General features: G+C 34.9%; 1 pseudogene; it reads right to left on the reverse strand.

Moving 5' to 3' along the window:
- Positions 1-8,529: 8,529 nt before the first annotated feature.
- LOC107853123 lies at positions 8,530-9,131 on the reverse strand (annotated as a pseudogene).
- Between the last annotated feature and the right edge of the window lie 15,064 nt (positions 9,132-24,195).

Below are 24,195 nucleotides of genomic sequence, written 5' to 3' on the forward strand. Positions count from 1 at the left end.
CTTCTACTAAACTAACACACAAGTTCGTATCACTTCATTACCAACTCAATCTTATACAAAAAGATTTGGCTATACATATATTTAATAAATTACCCTTACCACTTTTCTTGCCATTACGCGACTAAACCCTAGTTCCAACTAATACAAGAACAACAAGATGGACAACAAGTTGCTAGTGAATCAAAATAGGCCCCACACGGCTCCACTAGACTTTGATTTTGTGTTTTGAAAAAGAAACGAGATAAATGACAAGACAACTATGCTAGTGAATCGAAAGAGCCCCACACAGCTTCAATAGACTTTCAGTTTCAACAACACAATGATAACAAGATTACAACAGATAGAAACTTGACACACAATATTCAATGATCTAAGAATACACATCTTTGTATAAATAAGAAAAATCTGAGTCAAACACTTCCCCCATAGACTACCATACAATCCACACATGCTACTAGCTACTATATTAATCTACCACTATAAAATGGTAAATCATTCCCAAACACCAATTATTCCTTTAAACACATTTATCTATACAAAAGTCACTCTCACTCTGATTTCTAACCTTGCGACTTCACATCACCAACTTCTTGGTCCAATATCACTACCAATAGGTCATGACACCATAACTTTAACTTATACTACCACTCGGGTGGAAATACAGTTCCAATATTCTGCTACACATCGTTCCTCTTGAAGCATGACATCTGCAACATCAATTTGAAAAGGACTAAATACACTTAATACTGCAAGCTGAAAAGCGCGATTTCTTCAGAATAAAAGTTCATACTAGAATCAATACAGCTTAGACCACTAACGGACTCTTCTCAAGTCCTTGCACAAATTTTAAACTCCTATATGTCTTAATCAGAAAGGACCATACCATTTAGACTCTAAATTTTTATACTTGAATCACCCCAATAATGAGACATATCTGAGCACATCAGAGTAAGAAAAGAATTAAGATGACTTTACTTCTGTATGGATAACACTATATACAAATTAGAGTATGTAAGAGGAATATACTGACTCCATAGAACGAACTAAAACATGAAGAAAGAGAGACATTCCTAAACACCTAGTAGCCTCCTGCCTATAAGTGTGGCACGCTACACACCCATAAACAAGACTCTACCCGACACGATTTTGCAGACACCCTGGGACCATGAATCATGATCTGATACAAAGTTTGTCATGACCCAAATTGGAGCCTTAGCCGTGATGAGCATTCCGAACCATAAAGGCCCGGATGCCCTTTTAATTTGTAATCACATACCCTTTCCTCATATGAAAAAGATAATGTAGAAATACATAATGAAACGGAATCATGGTCATTAAATTTGAATTCAAATCTTAATGAAAACTACAATTCAAAACATCTGAGTTATATCTGACTCAGTCTGCAAAATCTCTACTACATGCATTAACCCAACTGTCTAAAAACTAGGACAAGGATCCCAAAAGACCAAAATATAGTAATGATAAATGACTGAAGTAAACTAGGCCTTTCGAAATATAGCAGGCTCACCACAAAAATCTGCACTTCAGTCTAGAGAAAATCTACTGTTTATCGGGACCCCTAGATTGAGCCTCACCTAGAAGGGAGGGGGTCAATACAGATGTACTGGTACATAAAGTAATACAAAATAATGTATTTATATAAAACATAAGTGAGAGAAATTCATAAAATATTTTACATATAATATGTGAAAACAAATGGGCACATTTTAAAGACTTTAAAACATTTCTTTGAAACCATGACTCACTCTTTGTCTTATTTCTGAGCTAGATAGTACACCCTACAATCTGTAATTCCATAGGCTATATGGAATCCTCCCTTGATTCGGCGGCAAAGCCCCCAATCCAAGTTTGTCGCAAGGATTGGAGTTTCTATAAGGAGGACACGCAAGATCACACAACAGGGTGCCAAAATCCTCAATCAAATTAATATGTCATGATAGTGCACAAGATCTTAAAGCAAGGCTCTCAAATACAGTCCCAATTCGGGATGACATAAATCAAGGTACACAAGATCACCAAGCATGGTACCATAATCCCGTGTCGTCAAATCACGATTTCTAGCATAGAGTCCTTCAATTCGTACTTTCTTCGGATAAACATCTAACTCTCCTTAAGCCCATTTTTAAACCTTTTTTTAAGCATACATCTTTCAGAATTGATAATCTAAAAATGTGATTTCAAACATATGTTCTATTCTGCTCTGAATTACTATGGTTTTAACTGAGTTGGTTTCGTCATACCAAGACTTGCAAGTCCTACTTCTGAGCCATATTGTACCATGCATGATTCTTTCATTAAAACATAATTCAGACCACCCAAGCATGCAAATAATTTAAGAGAATTCATGTTCCGAAAACTATGCAAAATTCTCATTCTTTCAATAAATATGTGGTGGTCATGTAATCTTTGAGAAACCATGCAACTCTTCTCATTATATATTTATATTCAACATTGATCAACATAAACATCCCTCTCTTTTTAAATTAAAATCATAATTCAATCATAGCATTAATCAAGACATTTCATATCATGCTTTTCAAGATGCATTCAAAACAGTCCATAGCATATGAATATTGAAAAGTAAAGAAAAATCATAACAAGAGAGGGATTCTTTAGGATTCATGCTCTCAATTGTATATTCATCCTTAAACACATGCATACATATATATAGAGTTTCAAATCAATTTGGGGGAAGGCCTGAAGACCAAAACAATACTGGTCAAGGATTCTAAAACATGCTAGTAGTCGTAAATTCAAAACCCCTTTCTTAAAAATCATAATTTCGAGACCGTTAGCATGAATTAAAGATAGTTTCTTTGCCCATGAAATTTTAGAAAAATCCCACGTACCTTAATTTATGACTCTTGAATGAACTCATGGTTTAGGGATGCTATTAGAACAATTGATTGGTGCTTCTTGTAGCCCTCACAATGGGGATTCCGAATCTCGAAGAATTATTAAAAACCCACGGTGAAATCTTAAGATATTTTGATCTTTGGGTTGAAACCCTAAGAAGTGTTCTTGGTGATTTTGTGAGAGAGTGACCTTATTTTGGTATTTGAGGGATTTAATCCCGTGTTATGGTTGAATAGCGGTGGAAAATACCACTTTTGCCCTTAAAAAGGCGAAAATAGAACCTGGAAATTGGGTGCATGCGATAGAGTGTGCGCCGCACGCTAATCGCGTAATGCTACTGTCTCAGTCACGAAAATAGCCATAACTTTTTGTTCGGATATCGGATTTTGGCGAAATTGGTATCATAGGAAAGATAATTCGAAGATATTTCATTTGATATGTAGTTGGCCCTCTAATTCGTTATATACAAAGATTTACAGTCGATTGAAGTTGACCCAAGTTTCGACGCTCACTCAAACTCAAACGATAGGAAACCTATATGATCTTTATTCGTGCTCAAATAGGTTTCCACACTACATAATGATTAACATGCCAAATTTGCATAGGATTTATGGCTTTTGGACCATCTACGCATAGAAATGACGATTTTTTATTCTGGCCCGAAATGTGGGGTGTTACAACTTGGAGGAGATGGGAAATTTATGCCCTAATTGTTGATTTTAATTGGGATTGGATGAATTGGGTTGAGGAAAAAAGACTCAATTGCCCCTTAGATACTTAAATTCACTACAGAATTGTGATTTAGAGAGCAACCACGACGTGGTGAGGGCTCCATCGCTATAGGCACCATGATGCGGTCCTATCGTGATGAGCTGTTGGAATCAACATCTAAACAAGACCTATTTCTCATTCAAAATAATATGAAAGACATGCTCCTTACACCTCTGAACATGAATTGACTCAAAAATCTACATCTCGGGGTTAGGAAGACATATTTTCAAATCTTTGAAGTTAAGAGGCTTAAAATATGACTAAGACCTCATTTGTTTGCACTTAATGGAGGTATGAATCTGAATGGTTCAGACTTCAAACCATTAAGTGCATTTGTTTTTTATTAAGGTTTTAACTCTTAATAGGTCTGAATAGGTCTTAATCATTCAGATCTAGAACCAAGTATTAATAGGTCTGAAGGGATATTCTGGTGTTGGATAATATTCACCACTCTATTCATAATTAGCAGTCACCACCACTAACCATCTATGCCAAAGTTACTCTTGTCAACCACCACCCAACATCACTAACCACCTCCAACATCACAACCACCATCAACAATAAATACCGCTACTAACCACAATTGTCAACCGCTACCACAACTAGTACCTCTTTTATTCTAATTATATTCACCACCACCACTACCGTCAATAGTACCACAATCAGCAACCACTACCGGCCAATACCTACCACCAACCAACGCATCTATCACAACTTACACCACTACTAACTACCTATCACGACCCGAACTAGGGCCTGGCCGTGACGGACATCCCGAACCATGAAGGCCCAGAAGTCCTACTCTTTCTGATCTGGTAATCAGGCACAATATTCATATCATAAAAGAAAATGCAAAATTATAATCTGATACGGAAATATAGTCATTAGCTCTGACTTTTAGAACATAAGAAAGAAAATTGTAATTTAAAACATCTGAATAAGATCTGACTCAGACTGGGAAATCTCTACTATATCTCAAACTATTATGAAAACTGGGACAAGGCCCCCAGTAGACCAAAATAACAAAATAAAATAATTTGAAATAATAGGCCTTCTAGAACAAAGAAGGCTCACCATTGGACGGATCACTTCTCTCTAGAATACTCTACTGATTAGCCAGACCCTTAGACTGAGCCTCCGAACCTTGTAGGTAGGGGGTCAATACAGATGTAGTGGTACATAGAGCAAATCCAAAATAATAATTTTATTCAACATATATGAGAGCAATTTAAAACTGTTCATAAACATATCATATAGTAAGAAATCTCATGGGTATTTCTGAAAGACTCTGAAAGAAAATCATCTGAACTCTAAGACATTTTTTGTTTTATTTCTGCGCTAGGTGGTATACCCTATAACTCTGAAATTCTATGGGCTATATGAAATCTGCCATTGACTCGGCGGGGAAGCCTCCAACCCAAGTGTGCCGCAAGGGTTGGAGTCTCTGACTCCGCTACGCCACACGATCGTTGCCAGCGTAAAAATAATATACCCGGATCGACAAATCACAGTTTTAGGCTAAGAGTTACTTGAACACAAACCTTCTTTGGGTAACCACCTAACCCCCTTTAAGCTCAGTTTTAACTCTTTAAAACATGCATTCTCTGCAATCAGACTCTGAAAACATACTCTGTTAAGACATACATACTTATGGTATCGTCATACCATTGACTTGGAAGTCACATCTCTGAGCCATTATTAGCATATTACAATCTCTATTTCCAAAACATAAATTCGGGACCACCATATCAATAAATCATTTCAAAGAACTCTTTCTCTAAAACTCATGTAAATACATGTATGCAACTCTCTTTGTCAAACTTTCAATGATGCAAGGTGGTCATGTCAAATCTCTTAATCTCATGCAAATCTTTCTCTTTTAACAAAATATATTTACATCAAGAAGATCCCTCTCTTAAATCTCTAAATCATGCTCAAAATACTATGGTATTTGAGTAAACAAATTTCAAGCCATAAATTATGCATTTCAAATCCTTCACATTAAGATCATAAACTTAAAGTCATCACAAGAGAGGGATTTTATAAGTTGTGCTCTCAAACAATCTTAAATCTAAATTTTCATACATATACATATACATGTAAATCAATTTAAGGGGGAAAGACCTAAAGGCCAAATCAACAATACAATTAAACATTCATAATGCATAATAAATCATGTATTTCAAAAATCCCTTTCTAAATTCATGCTTGATAATCTTTAAATCATGTTCTAGTGCTTACAAGCCCATGCAGTTTTTAGGATAAACTCCACGTACCTCAATTTAAAATTTTGATGGATGATTCTTGAAGCCTACGATTTGGGGATTCCAAATCTTCAATCAATCTTGAAAACTCACCATTAAATCTTGAGTTATTTGGGTTTTCTTGTTTGAAACCATAAAGAGTGTTCTTGATGGTTTTTGATGAAAATATCAATTATGAGGTCATTTGGATTAAATCCCGTGTTTAGGCTGATAAAGGGGTGGAAAATACCCAATATACCCTTAGTGAGACGCTAAAAATATAACTGGGAGCTTGATTTCATGGGCCACTGAAAATTAACGAGTGGGATTCTTAAGGTCACCGCGACACGGATCCATTGCATTGTCCCACTGGTTGGGACCTAAAACTTCAGCGCAACGCGCCACAATCGCGCTATGCTACTAGAATTTGACAATTTCTAAATAAGCCCCCTCCGCGACGTGCCAAGCACCAAAATGACGGTGTTTTATGACTAGAACTTAAATTAGCCGTAACTTCTTGTTCGGGTATCAGATTTGGGCGAATATTATATCAATGAGAAGCACATTCAATTTTCCACATGATAAAAAGTTGAAATTAGAGAAATTATAGATGGTTTAAACTTTAATCACTTTGGAAGTAAAAAATGAGACTAAGCTTCTTTGACACAATTCTAGTCATTTAACTCTAAGAGCATATTACCACGAGTTACCGCATTGACAATTTTTGTGGAGTGTTACACTACCACTAATACATCACAACCTCTTCATATTCTTTGACTGCCACCACCATTATCACTTGTAATTCTACCTCTACCACCACTTCAACTAGTACCATCGCTACAATTTATCTATACTAAAAACCATCTCCACCATCACAACAAATAACATCTCCAACTAGCACCAACGCATCATCAATAATCATGTATTCATGTTTCAGCCAACACAATCAGCACCTTAAACTACTAACATCAAGCAACATCACATCATAACAACCACCACCACCATCAATCGCCACCATCATAACAGTCACTACAATACTAACCATCACAATTATCACCACCAATATTATTAAATCATTGTCACTGCAACCACCATTATAAGTCATCTCCACTATCACTAATAAACATAAATGTTTTTACTCAATCAAATACTAATAATTTAGTTGTATTAAATTACATATTTTTTAATATGTAATAAATTTTTTATTTTAATTTTATTTTCAATTTTATTATATATACAAATAATTTTTTTTTTACACATTCAGATATTGAAAAATAAATTGTCTTAATAATTCAACTTTCAGATCTAGGGTGACCTTTGGGTTCCAAGTCCATTATATGGGACTTGGTGATGTGGGGAATGGCTTGGTCCATCAAGGCCTCGACCTTATGAGTAATAGTTGGCTTGAGGTATGACATTTGGTGGATACATTCTTTGGTGCATGGCTTCGAGGGTAATGGTTGGGAATGTGTTATGAGGAGTTGAGGGTCGAGAACTACGTTGGCTTTCTACCCTTTGAATTCGGCCACTAATAGAGGCCACTTCCAATCCCAACTTATCAAGACCCGCATTCACTCTAGCCACGTCCCGAGACAAGGATTCAAGATTATCCACAAGAGCATTCAAAACATTTTGGTCCACGGTTTGTGCATTGGAAGTTTTAGGTTCCATGTGTAATGGTTCCATTTGCCAATGTACCTACAAAACAAACAAACGTTAGTTTAAAATATCCTCTCACACTCTTCACACTTGGCTTCCTCACTTGGCCCTTCAAGTATTGTAAGCCGACTATCAATCCTTGAGTACTTAGGAATGAGTCTACTCTTGAGTTATAATGGATTTTGGTTTTGAAGACTTAAGGAAGTTTTGTACGCACTTGAACCAAGAACAACTACGAATGGTAAACGAGCAAAGCACCCCAAAGAACGTTGACATGAAGACGTACTCGAAAACTAGTTCACAACTCAGTAGGTTGTTACTTAGTTTCCAACTAATGTAGGAGTCAATAGAAAGAAAACTACTAGAGACAAGGAAAGAAACTTGGAAGGTCCTATAAACTTACTTCCAACAAGCATTTCCTTGTATTCATGGTTAATATCAAGAATTTCCTTGTATTCATGTTGAATATCATAAGTAATTTTGACAATGAATGTCATAAGTAATTTTGACATATATGTGTATTTTCGGGATCCCTCTTTTCTAGTGCGGCCAAATTAACTCTTAAAGTTGAACATAAAGACAGTTGTAAATAAATAATTTGGAAGAGCCAAATTAGTTCTTAAAGTTGAACATAAAGACAGTTCTAAATAAATAATTTGGATGTGAATATTCTTTTTAGCTCTATTCATGGTGGATGATTATGATCAAAGGATAGATATGTAGATTAGCACGTAAAATAGATAGATACACAGATTCATATAAGAGATTCGCTTATATAAAATTAATAAGAGACACAGTAATAGACTAAAGCTAGAGATTCTTGTGTTTCTTCTCTTTTAAATCAAAGGTTCTCTTCTATTCTTCCTCTTGAGTGCCTATCTGGAATCTCTGTTATCTTCACTGTCTTATTTTCTTTTTTTCAGTCAAAGTAGCACACGTGATCATATGCCTAATTACATATTCAGGAACTTTATTAGAGACACAGGAAGCCAAGACAGAGAAAAGCACAATCAACAAAGCAAAACTACAGATCGATCAACGTACAGTTCAAACTTGTTAATCTACATCTCAGCTTTGGTAGCTTTAATATCCTCACCACCAGCAGATTTTCTTTCCTCTGCAGTACTATTCACCTTATTATGTTTCTTCAATAATCTTCAACACACCATTTTCCAAATGAGCCTTGATGTGTTCCAAATTAGCATTTCCAGGCAGTCTAAACTGTCTCCAGAATTTCCCACTACTTTCAGCTCTGTGCCATTTTTCGCCTGCTTCAATTTCTTCTTCTTCTTCTGTTTTCCTTTCTCCACTGACTCTCAACACCCTATTTTCTTCCACCTCAATCTTGATGTCCTCCGTCTTTATCCCTGGTATTTCAAGTGTAATTACATGCTCCTTTTCAGTTTCCTTCCAATTTGAACTAACGAGCTAATAAGGCGATTGATTCGACACCTTTTGGGATGGTAAGTGGGGGGTTTGTTCAAGAATCTTGAAAGGATCAGCCTCTTGTGGAAACATTATGTCCCATATGGGGCGTGTTTATGGTATTAGTGCCTCATTTTTTGATTGAAGAAAGGCCATAGAAATTGTTAAAACTAGAAAAATTATTAAGCTGACAGTTGCTTTAATATCTTTTTCTCTCTAAATCTACTGTTTTGCTTTTAAGGGAATTGAGTATGTTGGAGATTGTTTATGGTCTGCAAGGCAACTGTTATGAATGGTCCGAAATCTGGTAAAGTAGCCCAATATTACATTAAGTGGCTATGTGTGGGATACGGGTTAATAAATAGCATATTTTAGGAAGAATAGTCTTATGCAAATGGTGATAATTGCTTAGGCAAAGGCTATGTTTCTCATCCCCAATTCTCTCTAATCCTCTCATCCCCTTCTACTACTATTCATGTTCTTTCATATTGTAATTTCTCCATTCTATATTAATCAAGTTTATTAGTTTCGTTCACTTTGTGTATTGATTGTTGAATTGAGAATTCGGGTTCGTTTCATTGGTGCTTTCATCCAGAGGTCTTCAATGGAGGGCCCAAAATTTTGAACTCCCTATGATTCAATTAGCATCGGAAGTGATTCATGGTCAAAGGAGATATGTGAAATTCGTTCATTATTACATGAGTTGATTGGAAACCCTACAAAGATTAAACCTACTCCGGTGGAGTTTCCACGGTTCTGTGGAGAGAATCCCGAGTTATGGATGTCTATGGATGAAAGCTACCTTGATTTTTATGAACTTTCAAAAAACCACAAATTATCTCTGGCGTTGTCCTATCTCGATGAGGCTGCTTTGTCGTGGTACCAATGACTTTTGCAGAACAAGAAATTGGTTGATTGGGAACATTTTATTGAAAAAGTGTTGGTTCGCTTTCCTAAACTACATCTCGAATCACTGGAAAATCACTTGGCTAATCAGATGCCCTCCAGTCGTTTTGAGGCTATTTCGTGGGGAATGTACTTTCTTCATGCTCTACACATGTTTATACGCAATGGAGAAGTAAAAAAAAAACTAGCTTTGCCTCAGAAATTTGATATGCAATCTGAATGCAAAAGCAAGATGGATGCACACAATATTTTCGATGAAATGTCTACCAGAGTTTTCATTGAAGAAGTGGAAGAAACGTCTTTTGCCGCTATCCTTCTATGTGATTTGGATGATATTCAATCGACTAGGGTGCTCGACGAATATATTCATAATTGTTGCCACAAGCTAGTTGCTGAGGTGCAACCCAATACTCCAATTAAAATGCTTGATGAAGAAGCATTATGTCTTGAACGCAGCAAATCTAACTGTTCGATGAATGTTCCCCAAGAAGTATGTCAAAGAGTGTGGATATTCATGGAGCTTCAATGAATCTCTGTGTATGGGATCTGAGTATAAGTTCCAAGCTCAAGGCTCTCACTGACTATACATTGAACACGAAGCTACTAATATTGTTGGGCTCTACTAGTACGTTTGGCTTCATTTCGAATGCTAATTCTATGACTCAAGTGTGGGATACCGACAAAAAAGATATGAGTTGGTAGTAAGGAAATCAAAAGTGGATGATACATACTCTGATGTGAATCGTGTGTTTGATGATAGTTCCCAAATAGCTGTGTCGAGAGAGCTATAACCAATTGTACCTCTACATGTTATATGCCTTCCCAAATTATTCCAATTCCAGCAACCAGTGGCAGATCTACATAGGGTCCAGGGGGTTCATCCCAATCCCCTTCGTCGAAAAATTATACTATTTATACATCGTAATTTTTTTTATGTATAAATAGTAGAGGTTCAAGACCCTTCGACTAGTCCGTATATGTACTACTGAACCCCCTCACTGAAAATTCAGGATCCGCCCCTACCTGCAACAACTATTAGCTCAACTCATTTTTGTTCTCCAAGCTCCAAAGAGTAACGTATGGTATGCTGCAATAAGAGGTGATTTCTCTTTCTGAAAGAAAATAACTGAGCAGACTAGTGCATTGAAAATGGCAATACAGGGAAAGGAATCTCCAAAAGCTATTTGTATTGCACGACTTCAAGGTTGTATCAGGTCCATGGCGGACTTAATTGGGCTGGAGTTGTGTAATTTCTCTACGCTTGCGGAGCTTAAAGGTTTAGTTGGTGCTCAAGGTGATAAAATAATTGTCTGCCTTCCCACTCTCTCACTGTATAAAGTGGTTGCACTACAAACTTGTCAAAATGATCATGGGAGCTTGTATGTGATTGAAAGTGAGCTTTAGTTGGTGAAAGTAGCTTCAATTGTTGTTGCTTATGTTGTTCACAAGGCAATACTCAGTGAGAGTAAAAGCTTTTCTGTCTTGGCTAGTTGTGGGAAATTTAAGACTATGATGAGGCTTAAGTTCTATGTAGCCCATCTTGGGGGTCATAGATGCGTTGAAGAGTGCACTGTAGCACAACAAGTTCTAAAGTCAAATCCAGTATTTAAAGCGCTTAACAATGTTGATGCAATTCAAAGTAAGTTTTCAAGTCATAATGGTATATTTGTGGAGATTCACTTTGCAAAACTTGGAAAGACGTATGGTGCAGCCATAGGAAAGATCTAGCTCTTTCATAATTATAATTCTGGAACAAACCCATCATTGTTTCTTCCTTTTCCATGGAGTACTTATGGAGATAAACAAAATTTGTAGATTGAGGGGTCCTAAAGCATTTTCCTATATCAAACGATCTTATTGCTTAGTAGGTATCACTGATGCTCATGACTCTCCTCATATAGAGAAGGTAATGAAGATTGTTGGACTTAGCAAGGCAGAACAGGTGACAATTTTTAAAATTTTGGCTTCTGTTATGATGCTTAGTAATATTGACTTGGCTAAGGGCAATGAAATTGTTTCATCAATTCTTCATGTTGACAATACTTGGTTTTATCTTTGCACCACCTTAGCAGCTCTCTACACACACTCAAGTCTTGAAAGATTCAACATTATATTGTCCGTGTGGTTCCACTCGAACCTTGAGGGCAAGGTTCTTATTAGAGAGGGGAGTATTGTTATGAATTGGCCGAAATCAGTTACGGTAAGGTAGCCCAATATGGCTATGTGTGGGATACGGGTTAATAAATAGCACATTTTAGGAAGAATAGTCTTATGCAAATGGTGATAATTGCTTAGGCAAAGGCTATGCTTCTCATCCCCAATTCTCTCTAATTCTCTCATCTCCTTCTACTACTATTCATGTTCTTTCATATTGTAATTTCTCCATTTTGTATTAATCAAGTTTATTAGTTTCATTCACTTTGTGTATTGATTGTTGAATTGAGAATTCGGGTTTGTTTCAGCAACTGAGAGGAACTTTTCTTAGGTATATTTGTGAGTGATGTTAACAAAGTGAGGACTTATTTATATAAGGAACGAGAGATCTACAAGTTTCTGGAGAAAATTTGCTTAGGACACTTGGATATAACACAGTCGTCATTTCTGGAAAATTCATTTCTCCTCTTGTATTTTCCGGGGATTATATTCACCTAAATAATTTTCTTAAAAGATTTTTTTTTGGTTTCCCATCCGGTGTCCGTTACCCACATTGGAGTCCAACTAATCCGATTTCACACTGGGTAGGGCCCCATTCGGGGTAGGGCTCCCAACAGAGTTTTCTCCATGCCCAGGGTCGAACCCTCAACCTCTGGTTAAGGGTGGTTCTTAAAAGATACTTTCTCTATCTTTATTTATTGACAAAATACATAAATATGACCCTAAACTTGACACCAAATTATAACTTTGACCTTAAACTTTGATAGTGCACAAATAGGACCTTTAACTATTTAAAACCTAAACAAATATGGCCTCCAATTTTGCATCCCCCATGCGTGAGTTTCACTAGTGCCTACGTGGAAAGGTAATCCAATCACATGATGCAACATTGTAAAAAGGGCTGACTTGGAGGATGGTCATATTTGTGCAGTTTTGAATAGTTAAAGGTCATATTTGTGCACTGTCAAAGTTTTGCTTTTTGTGTTAAAACGGCATCGTTTTTGTTATTATTATTATTATTATTATTATTATTATTATTATTATTATTATTTAGGGATCGAACCCACGTAGTAGGCTGAATAAAGCGCCCAAGAAGAGCAAATAACACCACTGGGCTATCTAAGTGTCTTGTTTCATGTGGTTTAACAATAATATACGTACATAAATATAAATTTTCTACCCTATATATACAACGTAATTTTTTTACCGAGGGAGTTCGGCTGAACCCCATGGCAACCACGTAAGTCCGCCCTTGCATTAATTTAATAACGTTTTAATAACGTTAATTTAATAACATTTTAATAAGGTTAATTTGATAACGTTAATTTAATATATTGCTATTACTATCCTTAATAACGTTTTATTAAAATTAGAATTTTTTTCTTATTAGTATAGTTTCATCTCTAATTTAACATTTAAAAAAATTATATTTAGATAACTTAAATTCGTCCTCTGCTTTATAATATATATACATACCCGAACGATTTTTTTCATATGAGGCTGACCCACCTAATTAATAAATCTTCAATATTGCTCTTTTTCCTCAATGAAATTAGATGTCATTTTCATCTTTGAGCCGAAAATAATGAAAAAATAATAGTGAAAAGTCATTTAAATGTCATATTTGTGCAGTTTTGAATAGTTAAAGGTCATATTTGTGCACCGTCAAAGTTTAAAGTCAACGTTATAATTTGGTGTCAGGTTTAGGGTCATATTTATGTATTATGCCCTTAGAGTTTAAGCTGGATGCGCCCAGTTTTGCGTGTTGAACAGGTGTTTTGCCACGTAGGATTGAAGATAATATTTGTGTAGTTTTGAATAGTTAAAAGTCATATTTGTGAACCGTCAAAGTTTAAAGTCAAAGTTAAAATATGGTGTTAGGTTTAGGGTCATATTTATGTATTATGCCCTTAGAGTTTAAGCTTGATGCGCCCAGTTTTGCGTGTTGAACACGTGTTTTGCCACGCAGGACCGGAGGTCATATTTGTGCAGTTTTGAATAATTAAAAGTCATATTTGTGCACGGTCAAAGTTTAAGGTAAAAGTTATAATTTGGTGTCAAGTTTAGGGTCATATTTACGTATTATGCCTTATTTATTTATGTGTCATCATTCAAATTTAAAGAGTTAAATAATTTAATTTTAATTGTAAATTCGAACATAAACTTTTTAATATTTTAAAAATAAAATCGAAATAATTAAAAATCACATAAAAAGGTAATATAAGATGCAATGATTTATAATTCAAAGTATCTAAAAGGCATATGAAAAAAAATTACACCAAACAAAAAATAGGTTGAATGTCAAAATGTAAAAAGTGTCACTTAAAAGTCCACATCTGTTAATTGCACTCTCATGGTGCTTGTTTTTAAAATTGAGTTAAATCCAACTTCATTATTTTTTTTTTTTAACATTGTGAACAGAATGTGATTAAAATCGTCAGCATCCGCAATTTCAATGCACCATTTAACGACTACTTGACAAAAAGTCCACCCTCAAGAAATATTTTTCATGATGAAAAAAGTCATATTTTTGCAGAATTATTTTGCTAAAAGATCAAAAGCCCATAAAATATTTTGGGCATGGAGGGACGCAAAGTTAGGCTAGTATGGAGAATATGATTTTGTGGGTAAGGTTTTGAATTTCCAGCCCTCCATGAAATTGTCACTTTAGATAAATTCTTTTCCTTATTTATGAAAAAATTACGACGAGTACAAAACGTTAAGTCACAATTATCATGCGTAACTTATATTTAACAAAATTACTATATTTTTGAACTCCATCACTCCATGGGTGAAAATGGCCCATGGATGAACATCACATATACCTTAAACCCTTAAGCTTGAAAGAGAAACACCAATCTTGATGCTTTCTTGAATGTTACTGGATTGGAGAACTTGAATTCTTTGTTTTCTTGGAGAGAAAGTAATGGAATTTGATGATCTTGGGGGACGAGAGGGTTTGTTTTTGACAGGAACGAAGATGGACAAATAATGCCCTAACTAAGCTTTAAGTTGTGAATTTACAAAATTAGATTGAGGGGAAAAGACATAATTTCTCCTCAAACATTTAAATTTGTAACTGGAATGCGGATTAATACATCACCGCGATGCGATGAGGACTCCATCGCTATAGCCACCGCGACGCGACGCTGCCGCGATGAGCTGCTAGAATCGTGAACCAAACATGACCCAATCCTCGTTCGAAAAATTTAAAATTTCTCCGAGACATGCTCCTTACATCCCTGAACTTTAATTAACTCAGAAACCAACATCTTGGAGTCGGGAAGACCAATTTTAAAAAATTCTCGAAGTTAAGAGGCCTTAAAAATGACTAAGTCCCCAACACTTGGTAAAATTTTCAGGTTTTAAGCCTCTTATGCATGCAAGTAGGAGCTGAATTGAGCTAAGAATAATGCGGGGTATTACACTTACGGAGGACATGACGCTTGATAAAAAGGTGTGGAGAACGCGGATTATGGTAGAGGGTTAGAAGGTGGGAGTGTGTCAGTAACAATAGAGGAATTTCCTTTATTTGTGTCTGATATTTTTGTTCGTGATGTTGAGTGTTGTCTATGACTTTGGATAGATAGTTTTTAGTATTATCTTGAGACTAGCGGTGTTAATTTGTTTGTGCATACTGTACGAGTTTATATGCGCATATGTTTTGTGTTTGTTATATTGTTGTTGGTCCTAAGCCGGGGGTCTATCCCAAATTGCCTCTCTACTTCACCTGAGGTAATGGTATGATCTGCGTACACTCTACCCTCCTCAGACCCCACTATGTGTGCTACACTAGGTATGTTCGTGTTGTTGTTATTGTATATTTTTTAGGTGATAAGTTCAAGAGAATTATTGCTCGTATTTACGATTTTACAACTCTTTTAATTAATGATTGTGTAATTATTGTTTCTATTTTCAAGACTAATTTGAAAATAACTAAGTAGTCATTTGTCCATGAAAATTAAAAAAAAGTGAAGTTGAAGTTGTGTTTGGCCATACCTTTTGAAAAGAATGAAAAACCTGCTACAACTCTGCATCCGCATCATTAATTTTTAACAGACATACAATACTAAAATGAATAAAAATTACTTACTATGATTCTGCAATTTTCTGGCCAACTTTGGATACCTATTGCCTATGAGTATCACTTTCTGGATAAACATCTTCACCAACACTTTAAAGTTCTTGCATTTGCCTTGAACTAGACATATATTCCTTTTCTTCCACACATATATGGTATATTACTCTAGCCAAGGTGATTTTGTATATTAACAATATCAACATTCTTGCCTATTATAAGAGCAATATAATTGCCCATTGCATTTTCTTCAGGCCACTTCGTCACTGTTTAATCATTCGTTGCCGTTATAATAGTTTGCTACAAATTTCAGTACAAATAGTGCATTTGAAGAATAGATGATTCACACTCTCTAATCTCTTCATCTGCTTTATGAAAGCGAAGGCGGGAGCAAAACCTATTGATCGATTAATTAGTTGACTAACCTACTTGTTGGCTACTCGCACTTTGTAATTAATAAGAATAAAGTTTTGGAATTAAAATCATCCTCTTTTAGAAGCTTAAAAAGTAGCGTCTAAAATAGTCAGACATGAAATATAAATCATGGATCAACTAAAGCCTTTCAAGAATTTTATTAAAGAGGAACATCAGGTAAATAACATGAAGGAAGATTTGATTCTATTTATGGATATTCCGTAACTATTCCAAACTGAAAAATTTAACACACATTTTTGTTTTTATTTGTTGGGGAAAATTGAAAGCATGCAGATGCAGGTACACATGGAATAACCAGCTAGCTAGTATGCCACTTGTATAGTGTATCCCTAGTATAGTCTTTCATGGGCTACTAATTAAAACAATCATTTGGAATAGGCTAAGTTGTTACAAATAAATTTTCTCCATACACTATTAGGAATGATGTCTAACAATCTCTGATACATACGTTTGGTTACTCTTGCTAAGTTGCTAGCCTTTTATGAAACATTCATGAATTTTGTTTATCCATAATCTATTTATTTTGATTATACATAATATTTAATTAAAAGTGTATCTTCATAATATAGAAAATATAAGATGTGTCATTGATAATATCATAGGACATAAAGAGGAGCTCACTTCATATTATTAGTAAAACTCCAATCTGACATTGCAATATCACAAAGAGGGCTTATATATATAGGTGTCAGTAGAGTCTTCTAGACTCACACCTATTAAATACTTCCACAATTAAATCTAACCACATTGATAATATAATTAAAAGCTACCTAAACAATTAAAAAAATCATGCAAACCTAGCTAGGATAACTAAAAGACATTTGAATCTCAACACATAAACAACATTTAGATTTACTATTTTGAACATATAATACCTTATCCCATTTTATCTTATGCATCATTATGTCGTTATATTATTATATATCTTGGGTGTTTTGAATTCATTGAGTTTTAAAAATTCTCGAAAAAGTAAAAATAATTTTTTAAAATTTTATGATCAAACAACGTTTTCTCGAGTTCAATTCTAGGAAAACGTGAAACTTCTATAGTAGGATGAGAAGATTTAGTTGTTGATCCACTTCGAAAATTTATTTTAACAAATGGACACTCATTTTGGCAAACCCTAATTTTTTAAGGTTTGGTGGGCCATGGGCTTAAGTGTAAAAGAAAAAAATATTTTGGCACCCCTTATGTATTTTTAAAATCTTTTGGAACCCCTTATGTATTTATTAAATACATATTTAACCCTATTCTTCCATTAAATTCAAAAAAAAATAAAAATTCTCTCATCTTCTCTCTCTTTACCAAAACTGCTTCTTCTCCCTTTCCACCATTTTCAATTTCGAGCTCGTGTAAATCAGCTCCAACTTCGATCTTCAACTTCAGGTAAGCTATATTATTGTTCCAGTTAATTTGTGTTTCATATTGATGGTTTTTTTTTTCGTACTCATTTGCGGCGGATGAAGTCGTTGGAGTTCAAATAAATTGATTTTTTTTTTAAAATGGGGTTAGATTTTAGTGAAAGTGGTTTTTTTTGGTTGGTATTTACTTATTTTTTACGGATAATTGGTGTGTATAGATTATTCTTTGCGATTGCATTTTGAAATTTCTTCACGAATTTCGTCGGAATGTGACAAGATATGCGATTTTTTTAAAAACTTTTCTCCAATGTAAGGGTGTTGTAGAATTATGTTCATATTGAGGATTTCTTCACTGCGTATTTCATAATTAGACTCAAAAATTTGATTCTTTTTTAAAAAATGAGGCTTGATTTTACTTATAATTTGTATTTTTATGTTGGTATTCGGTTTGTTTGTGCATTGTTTGTGCTAAATTTTAACTTTCCTAGACGATTGCATTGAGAATTTTTGCCACTTTTTATCGATTTGAGTGGTAAAAATGTACCGTAAGTTGAATTTTTTTTTGCAATTGCTGCATTGAGTTGGTGCCGCAACTGCTGCCATGTTAATAGACTGCTAGGTCCATTCGGCATTGTATCTGCTGTCAATTGAATTTTGTTTTGAAAAAATAGGGATTAATTTTACTTATAATTTATGTTTTTAAGTTGGTATTTGAATTGTTTGTGCATTGTTCTCATTGGATTTTAACTTTCCTCGATGATTGCATTGAGTTTTTTTTTGTAAATTTTTCTCAATTTGCGTGCTTAAAAACTGGGTTCCTTCCTATTTTTGTTCAATATAATGGTGATTTAGATGCATTTTCTTGTGGGTGATGGGGTTGTTTTCGAAGAAACTTGTTCTGCAAATAAGAATTTTTGGTGCTAGAACTTCTGCCATGTTAATAGACTGCTCGTCGATTAGGTATTGTAGTTGCTATTATAGCTGAAAAATGGTATTTTTTATTCGTAGATCATAACAAATGGTTAAAGGTAACAAACGCAAGGCTGCAGAAGGTGATAGGTCTGAGACAAGAAAAAAAGGAGCAGTCAATCAATTGGAGAATAGAAATTGCAGCGAGGAAGAAGTTAAAGATTCGGTTCGAGATGAGCCGGAGGAAATAGATCCTCTCGAGGATAGGATAGGTGAGGAAGCACTGACTTACCCCACTGTGCAAGGTTTGTTTCGGCTGAGAGGTACGACATCGCCACAGTTCTGGATGATGTCAGATCATTTCCGACTAAATATCCGTTAGGTCCTGTTTGAAGATGTTTAATGAATTCAAACAAGTCGTGGTTGATCAACGTCTGAAGTCTAGGTTTAAGAATTCATATTTTGGTAGTTTATGGGACTTGCTAGAACATATGAAGTTCAAAGGACAGCTTATCCACTATACACTTCATTGCCGAGTCGAACCGGACAACAAGCTGCATGAAATGTGATTCAACATCAATGACAGGCTTGCATGTTTTGGCCTAAAGAAGTTTGCGCTAATCACTGGTTTAAATTGTGGGTGTTATCCCCGTGATTCAAGATATGTCAAAGAGATAGAGGAGGGTGAAGCTTTTCTCAAAAAGATTGTGAAAAAGAGGAGTGGAAATGCAAAGAGATTGTTGAAGCTTATTAGAGGTGGGAGGCTGGACAAGGAGGACAAGTTCAAATACTGCTTGGTTTGGTTTGTGCACTGGATATTGCTTGCTCGGGACTTGTCAAAAATCATGGACATAGATACCATCAAGATGGTGGATAACTTGGACTTCTTTGAGAAATACCCTTGGGGTGAGGAGTCGTTTTCCTTGACTCTAGACTATCTAAAGAAGCGAATAGACTTCAGCAGGCAGAAGAAGACATTTGAGACAAAAGGAGTTTCATCGTACGCGCTCTACGGATTTCCCTGGGCATTGATGATATTTGATTATAAACCATTGAAGTAGTTTATTATATACTGTAATTCATTTATGGTGTCTATAATATACATACTCTCAATTTTATGTTTTTCTTTTTCTTTTTATCACAGATTTGGATATACAAAGCTTTTTCCGCACTCGGCAGGGGAAATGGTAAATCAACTGAAGACCCACTGTCTATTCCCGATTGCTCAGATGGTACACCTCAAAAGACGATAAACTAATCGAAGGTAATCCATATTTGAATGGATGGAGCACAAAGGTATGAAACATTTCTTCCGATGAATAATTTTATCAATATTGTGCTGCTAATCAATCACATTTGCCTATTTATCTATAGAGAGTGCACCCGTACCTTATCCCCACGGTCTGTGAAATGAAGTAGCACTACATGAAAAATTTCCAAGCATTTACAGGCAAACCGAACGAAGCATTCATCGATGGCTTGAAGGACTGTCTGGAGGATGTAACTGTTATCACCTCATCGGAGGATGGTGAGGATGGGGATGGTGATCAGAATTTGGGTGGAAATGCTATTTCAAAGCATGTCACTCGAGGTGCAGGGATAAGTAAGTCGAGAGCATCAGAAAAGACACCGATGATTGAAAATCTAGAAGAGCGCCTGTTTAGGCTGGAGGAGTCGATCAAGGACATCGCTGATTTCGTAAAAGAAGAGAGGCTGAAGAGAGCAGAAAAGGAGAGGCAAAAGAAAAGAGATGAAGCTGAAGGTAATATTTGCTCTATATATTATAGAAGATGCATGTTTATATAATCCCTTTTACTTATAATAATAGAATCTATACCATTCTTCATCAACTGATATCTTAGTCTTAAAAATTCAGGTGTGCAGGCGCAAAGTCGGTGGCGTTCTACGGCGGGGGCTGGCCGCGATGACAGCGGCATCAAAGAAGCCCTCCTTAAGGTAGCAACTTTGGAACATGCCTTTATCAATGCTGATGAGGTGAAGATCCCTGAGGTTGTAGCTGTTGTAGAGAAGGAAAATCTGGATGAAGGCGATGAAGAGAAAGAAGAAGAAAAAATGCAGAAGTTGTTTGTGAAGAAGAAAACAAAGCTGATGGATCAGCTGGTGTGGAGAAGGAGGATCATGACAAAGGAGGACAGGATGAAGATGATAAAAATAAAAAAAGTGGTTGTGAAGAAGAAAACAATGAAGAAGATGGAGGAAAAACAGAAGAGAAGAATGCACAAGAAGTAGAGAAAGAACAACATAACGAAGAAGAAAAAATTGATGCACCAGAAAAAGAAAGCATCGCGGAGAAGGATAACGAGAATGAATTTCCAAACTTGGATGAATTTATTAATGAAGTTAGTCAGGAAATCAACAAGATGATGGTGGAAATCGAAAATGTTTAATCTTTAGACAACTATTAAATTTTTATTTGTGGCTAATGATTATTTTTATTTGACTAGATAATGTTAACTTCTAACTTTCAGCTTGGGATGCGTAGAACTAAACAATTTTATTTTCTAAACTTCCTTTATAGTTTATGATAAATATTTTTCATTTTATATAATCAACGTATCATTACTTTTACATGAATTGTCATCGTTGATTATAGCCTCTGATTAAAAGGTAAAGCATATACAGTAGAGCGATGTGTAGTTGATGAATGAAAAAGGTAAACCATTTATAATATAAGTAACAAGTATTCGATTAATAAAACATTCAGAATACATTCAATCCCACTACACCCCCATTACAACTTTCCAAAAAGCTAAAACTAATAGTAAATCATAGAGCATAAATTTCATGTCCTTTTCTTTTTCTTCAGCCATAGCCATCTTATGCTTAAGTTGATCTTTCTCAATTTCGACATCTTTCAATAATCCCTTTAAGTGATCAATCTTGTGTTCCGATTCTCTATATAATGTCATTAGAAGATCCCTATTTTCTTTGGAATCTCTAAGCCTTTCAAACATTTCAAAATTTACAATGCCTTGAAATTTTGACACCTTGGAATCGGAGGAAATCCACTTAAAATAAGAGCATCCACCATTATCCTAAAATAACGAGGATAAATTAGTAAATTTAATTATGAGATGAACACAAATAAATTTTTATTTAAACAAAAACAAACCTTTCCAATCGCTCAACAGAAGAATTTTCGCTTCAGATTTCCGTCGGTGCGTGATGTTTTCAACACCGCAGGATTACCACAACAAAAAATATAAGAACTTTTAGAAGTTTGAGATGACTACGACATTATTATTGTTGATGCAAAACTTGAAATCATGAATAAATGAACATAGAGGAGTCTAAAAGGATCCCTTTAATTAATATAGTAAGGCTATCAAAATCTGACCGTTGGAAAATTCTACCCATTAGAATTGTATTGTTGGAGAAAATTTAAATGGATTATCTTTTACTTCAAAGGTTCCCTAATGAATGTATATGTCTTCTATTATCGGCTGGGTGACTTACGACTTATATAATGATGTCAGTGTTGATTATCCCGTGTATTAGAATATTATCGATTAAGACTACGGTTGATTTTAGACCTTTTATACTGTCTATGATCAACTTGCTAAATATATGGATGGCTTAAAATAATGGAAAAAAAAAGGAGAAGTTAAATAAAATAAAATTAGAGTATGTCAATTAACACCATTAAAACACTGTAAAGAAATTTTGATTTATCAATTGTGACTCCCAATCACTTTTGAATGTGATCAAGTGTTATCTTAGACACGACGTAGTCGTAGATCATTGAGATGACATAAAAAGGAGAAGAAATAAAATAAAATAAAATAAAATAAATATTAATCATCCAAGCACTAATGAACGACCACTTATCATGACAAGAGATTAGACTTGTGTGATGACCATAAGGATGAGTGGTGGTTGTTACTTGTGAGTTTTGAATGGACAAGTAGTGTATGAGAACAAGGAGTCCTTCTCAACAAAGACGCTTGTTCTAGGTAATTGGTTGTTACTACCATTGCCCTCCCCTATACCCATTAGGTCGAGTGTCCAATTGATTTGTAATCTTATATTATGATATTTAGTCATTTTACATTGTATGAGTGATGTTAATTTAATTTATTTTATTTTATTACTCCCTTTTTTAAATCTCACATCCTTTGAAAATAGACTGTTTTGGTCGATACATGACTAATAATAAAGTCTGGTATAGATAACACTATTTATCTATAATATACCCAAGATATCATAACAAGTCTATTTTCAAAATAGGTGAGATTAAAAAAAGGGAGAAATAAAATAAAATAAAATAAATTAACATCACTCACGCAATGTAAAATGACTAAATATCATAATATAAGATTACAAATCAATTGGACACTAGATCAAATGGGTATAGGGGAGGGAAATGGTAGTAACAACCAATTACCTAGAACAAGCGTCTCTGTTGAGAAGGACTTCTTGTTCTCATACACTACTTGTCCATTGAACACTCACAAGTAACAACCATCACTCATCCTTATGGTCATCACACAAGTCTAATCTCTTTTTATGATAAGTTGTCGTTCATTAGTGGTTGGATGATTAATATTTATTTTATTTTATTTTATTTTATTTCTCCTCCTTTTTATGACATCTCAATGATCTACGACTACGTCGTGTCTAAGATAACACTTGATCACATCCAAAAGTGATTGGGAGTCGCAATTGATGTATCAAAATTTCTTTACAATGTTTTACTGGTGTTAATTGACATACTCTAATTTTATTTTATTTAATTTCTATTTTTTTCCCCATTATTTTAAGCCGTCAATATATTCAGTAAGTTGATCATAGACTGTATGAGTGGTCAATAATAGACTCATTTATAAGTTGATAATCTCTCAATATACAGGATCATGAACACTGATTTCATTCTATAATTCACCCGTGACACAGTCCATTATAAAATGTGTATTTGCCGTAGTCGATTGTTTATTCCTACTGTACTCAGAGAGTAAATAAAATTTGTAAATCTTAAAACAGGGACTACTAAAGAAACATTAACAAATCACTATAGATAAAGAGAACATCATGAATACAGAAACTTGAAACTTGTTTCTAGATATATAAATGTTCATTGCATCTACATTTATAATTTTTGGGTAAAAAATCCCAAACAAAAAGTCAAAAATGAAATTTTCATTTACATAATTCTACCATTAAAGCTTCATTAAGCAATGAACTACAAACCAAACGAAAAAAAAATAACACTACACTAGGGGGACGAAGGGGGGGGGGTGATGAGTTCACGGGGGTCCAGGTTGCGCCTCTCGGCTATGGCCCAAAGAAAATGATCCATTCGGCGAAGCTCTCTATCCAGCCATCGTTGATCGGTGGCAAGACCCTTGAAAAGGAAATT

Source organism: Capsicum annuum, chromosome 6, assembly GCF_002878395.1.
Source record: "Capsicum annuum cultivar UCD-10X-F1 chromosome 6, UCD10Xv1.1, whole genome shotgun sequence".
Classification (NCBI taxonomy): domain Eukaryota; kingdom Viridiplantae; phylum Streptophyta; class Magnoliopsida; order Solanales; family Solanaceae; genus Capsicum; species Capsicum annuum.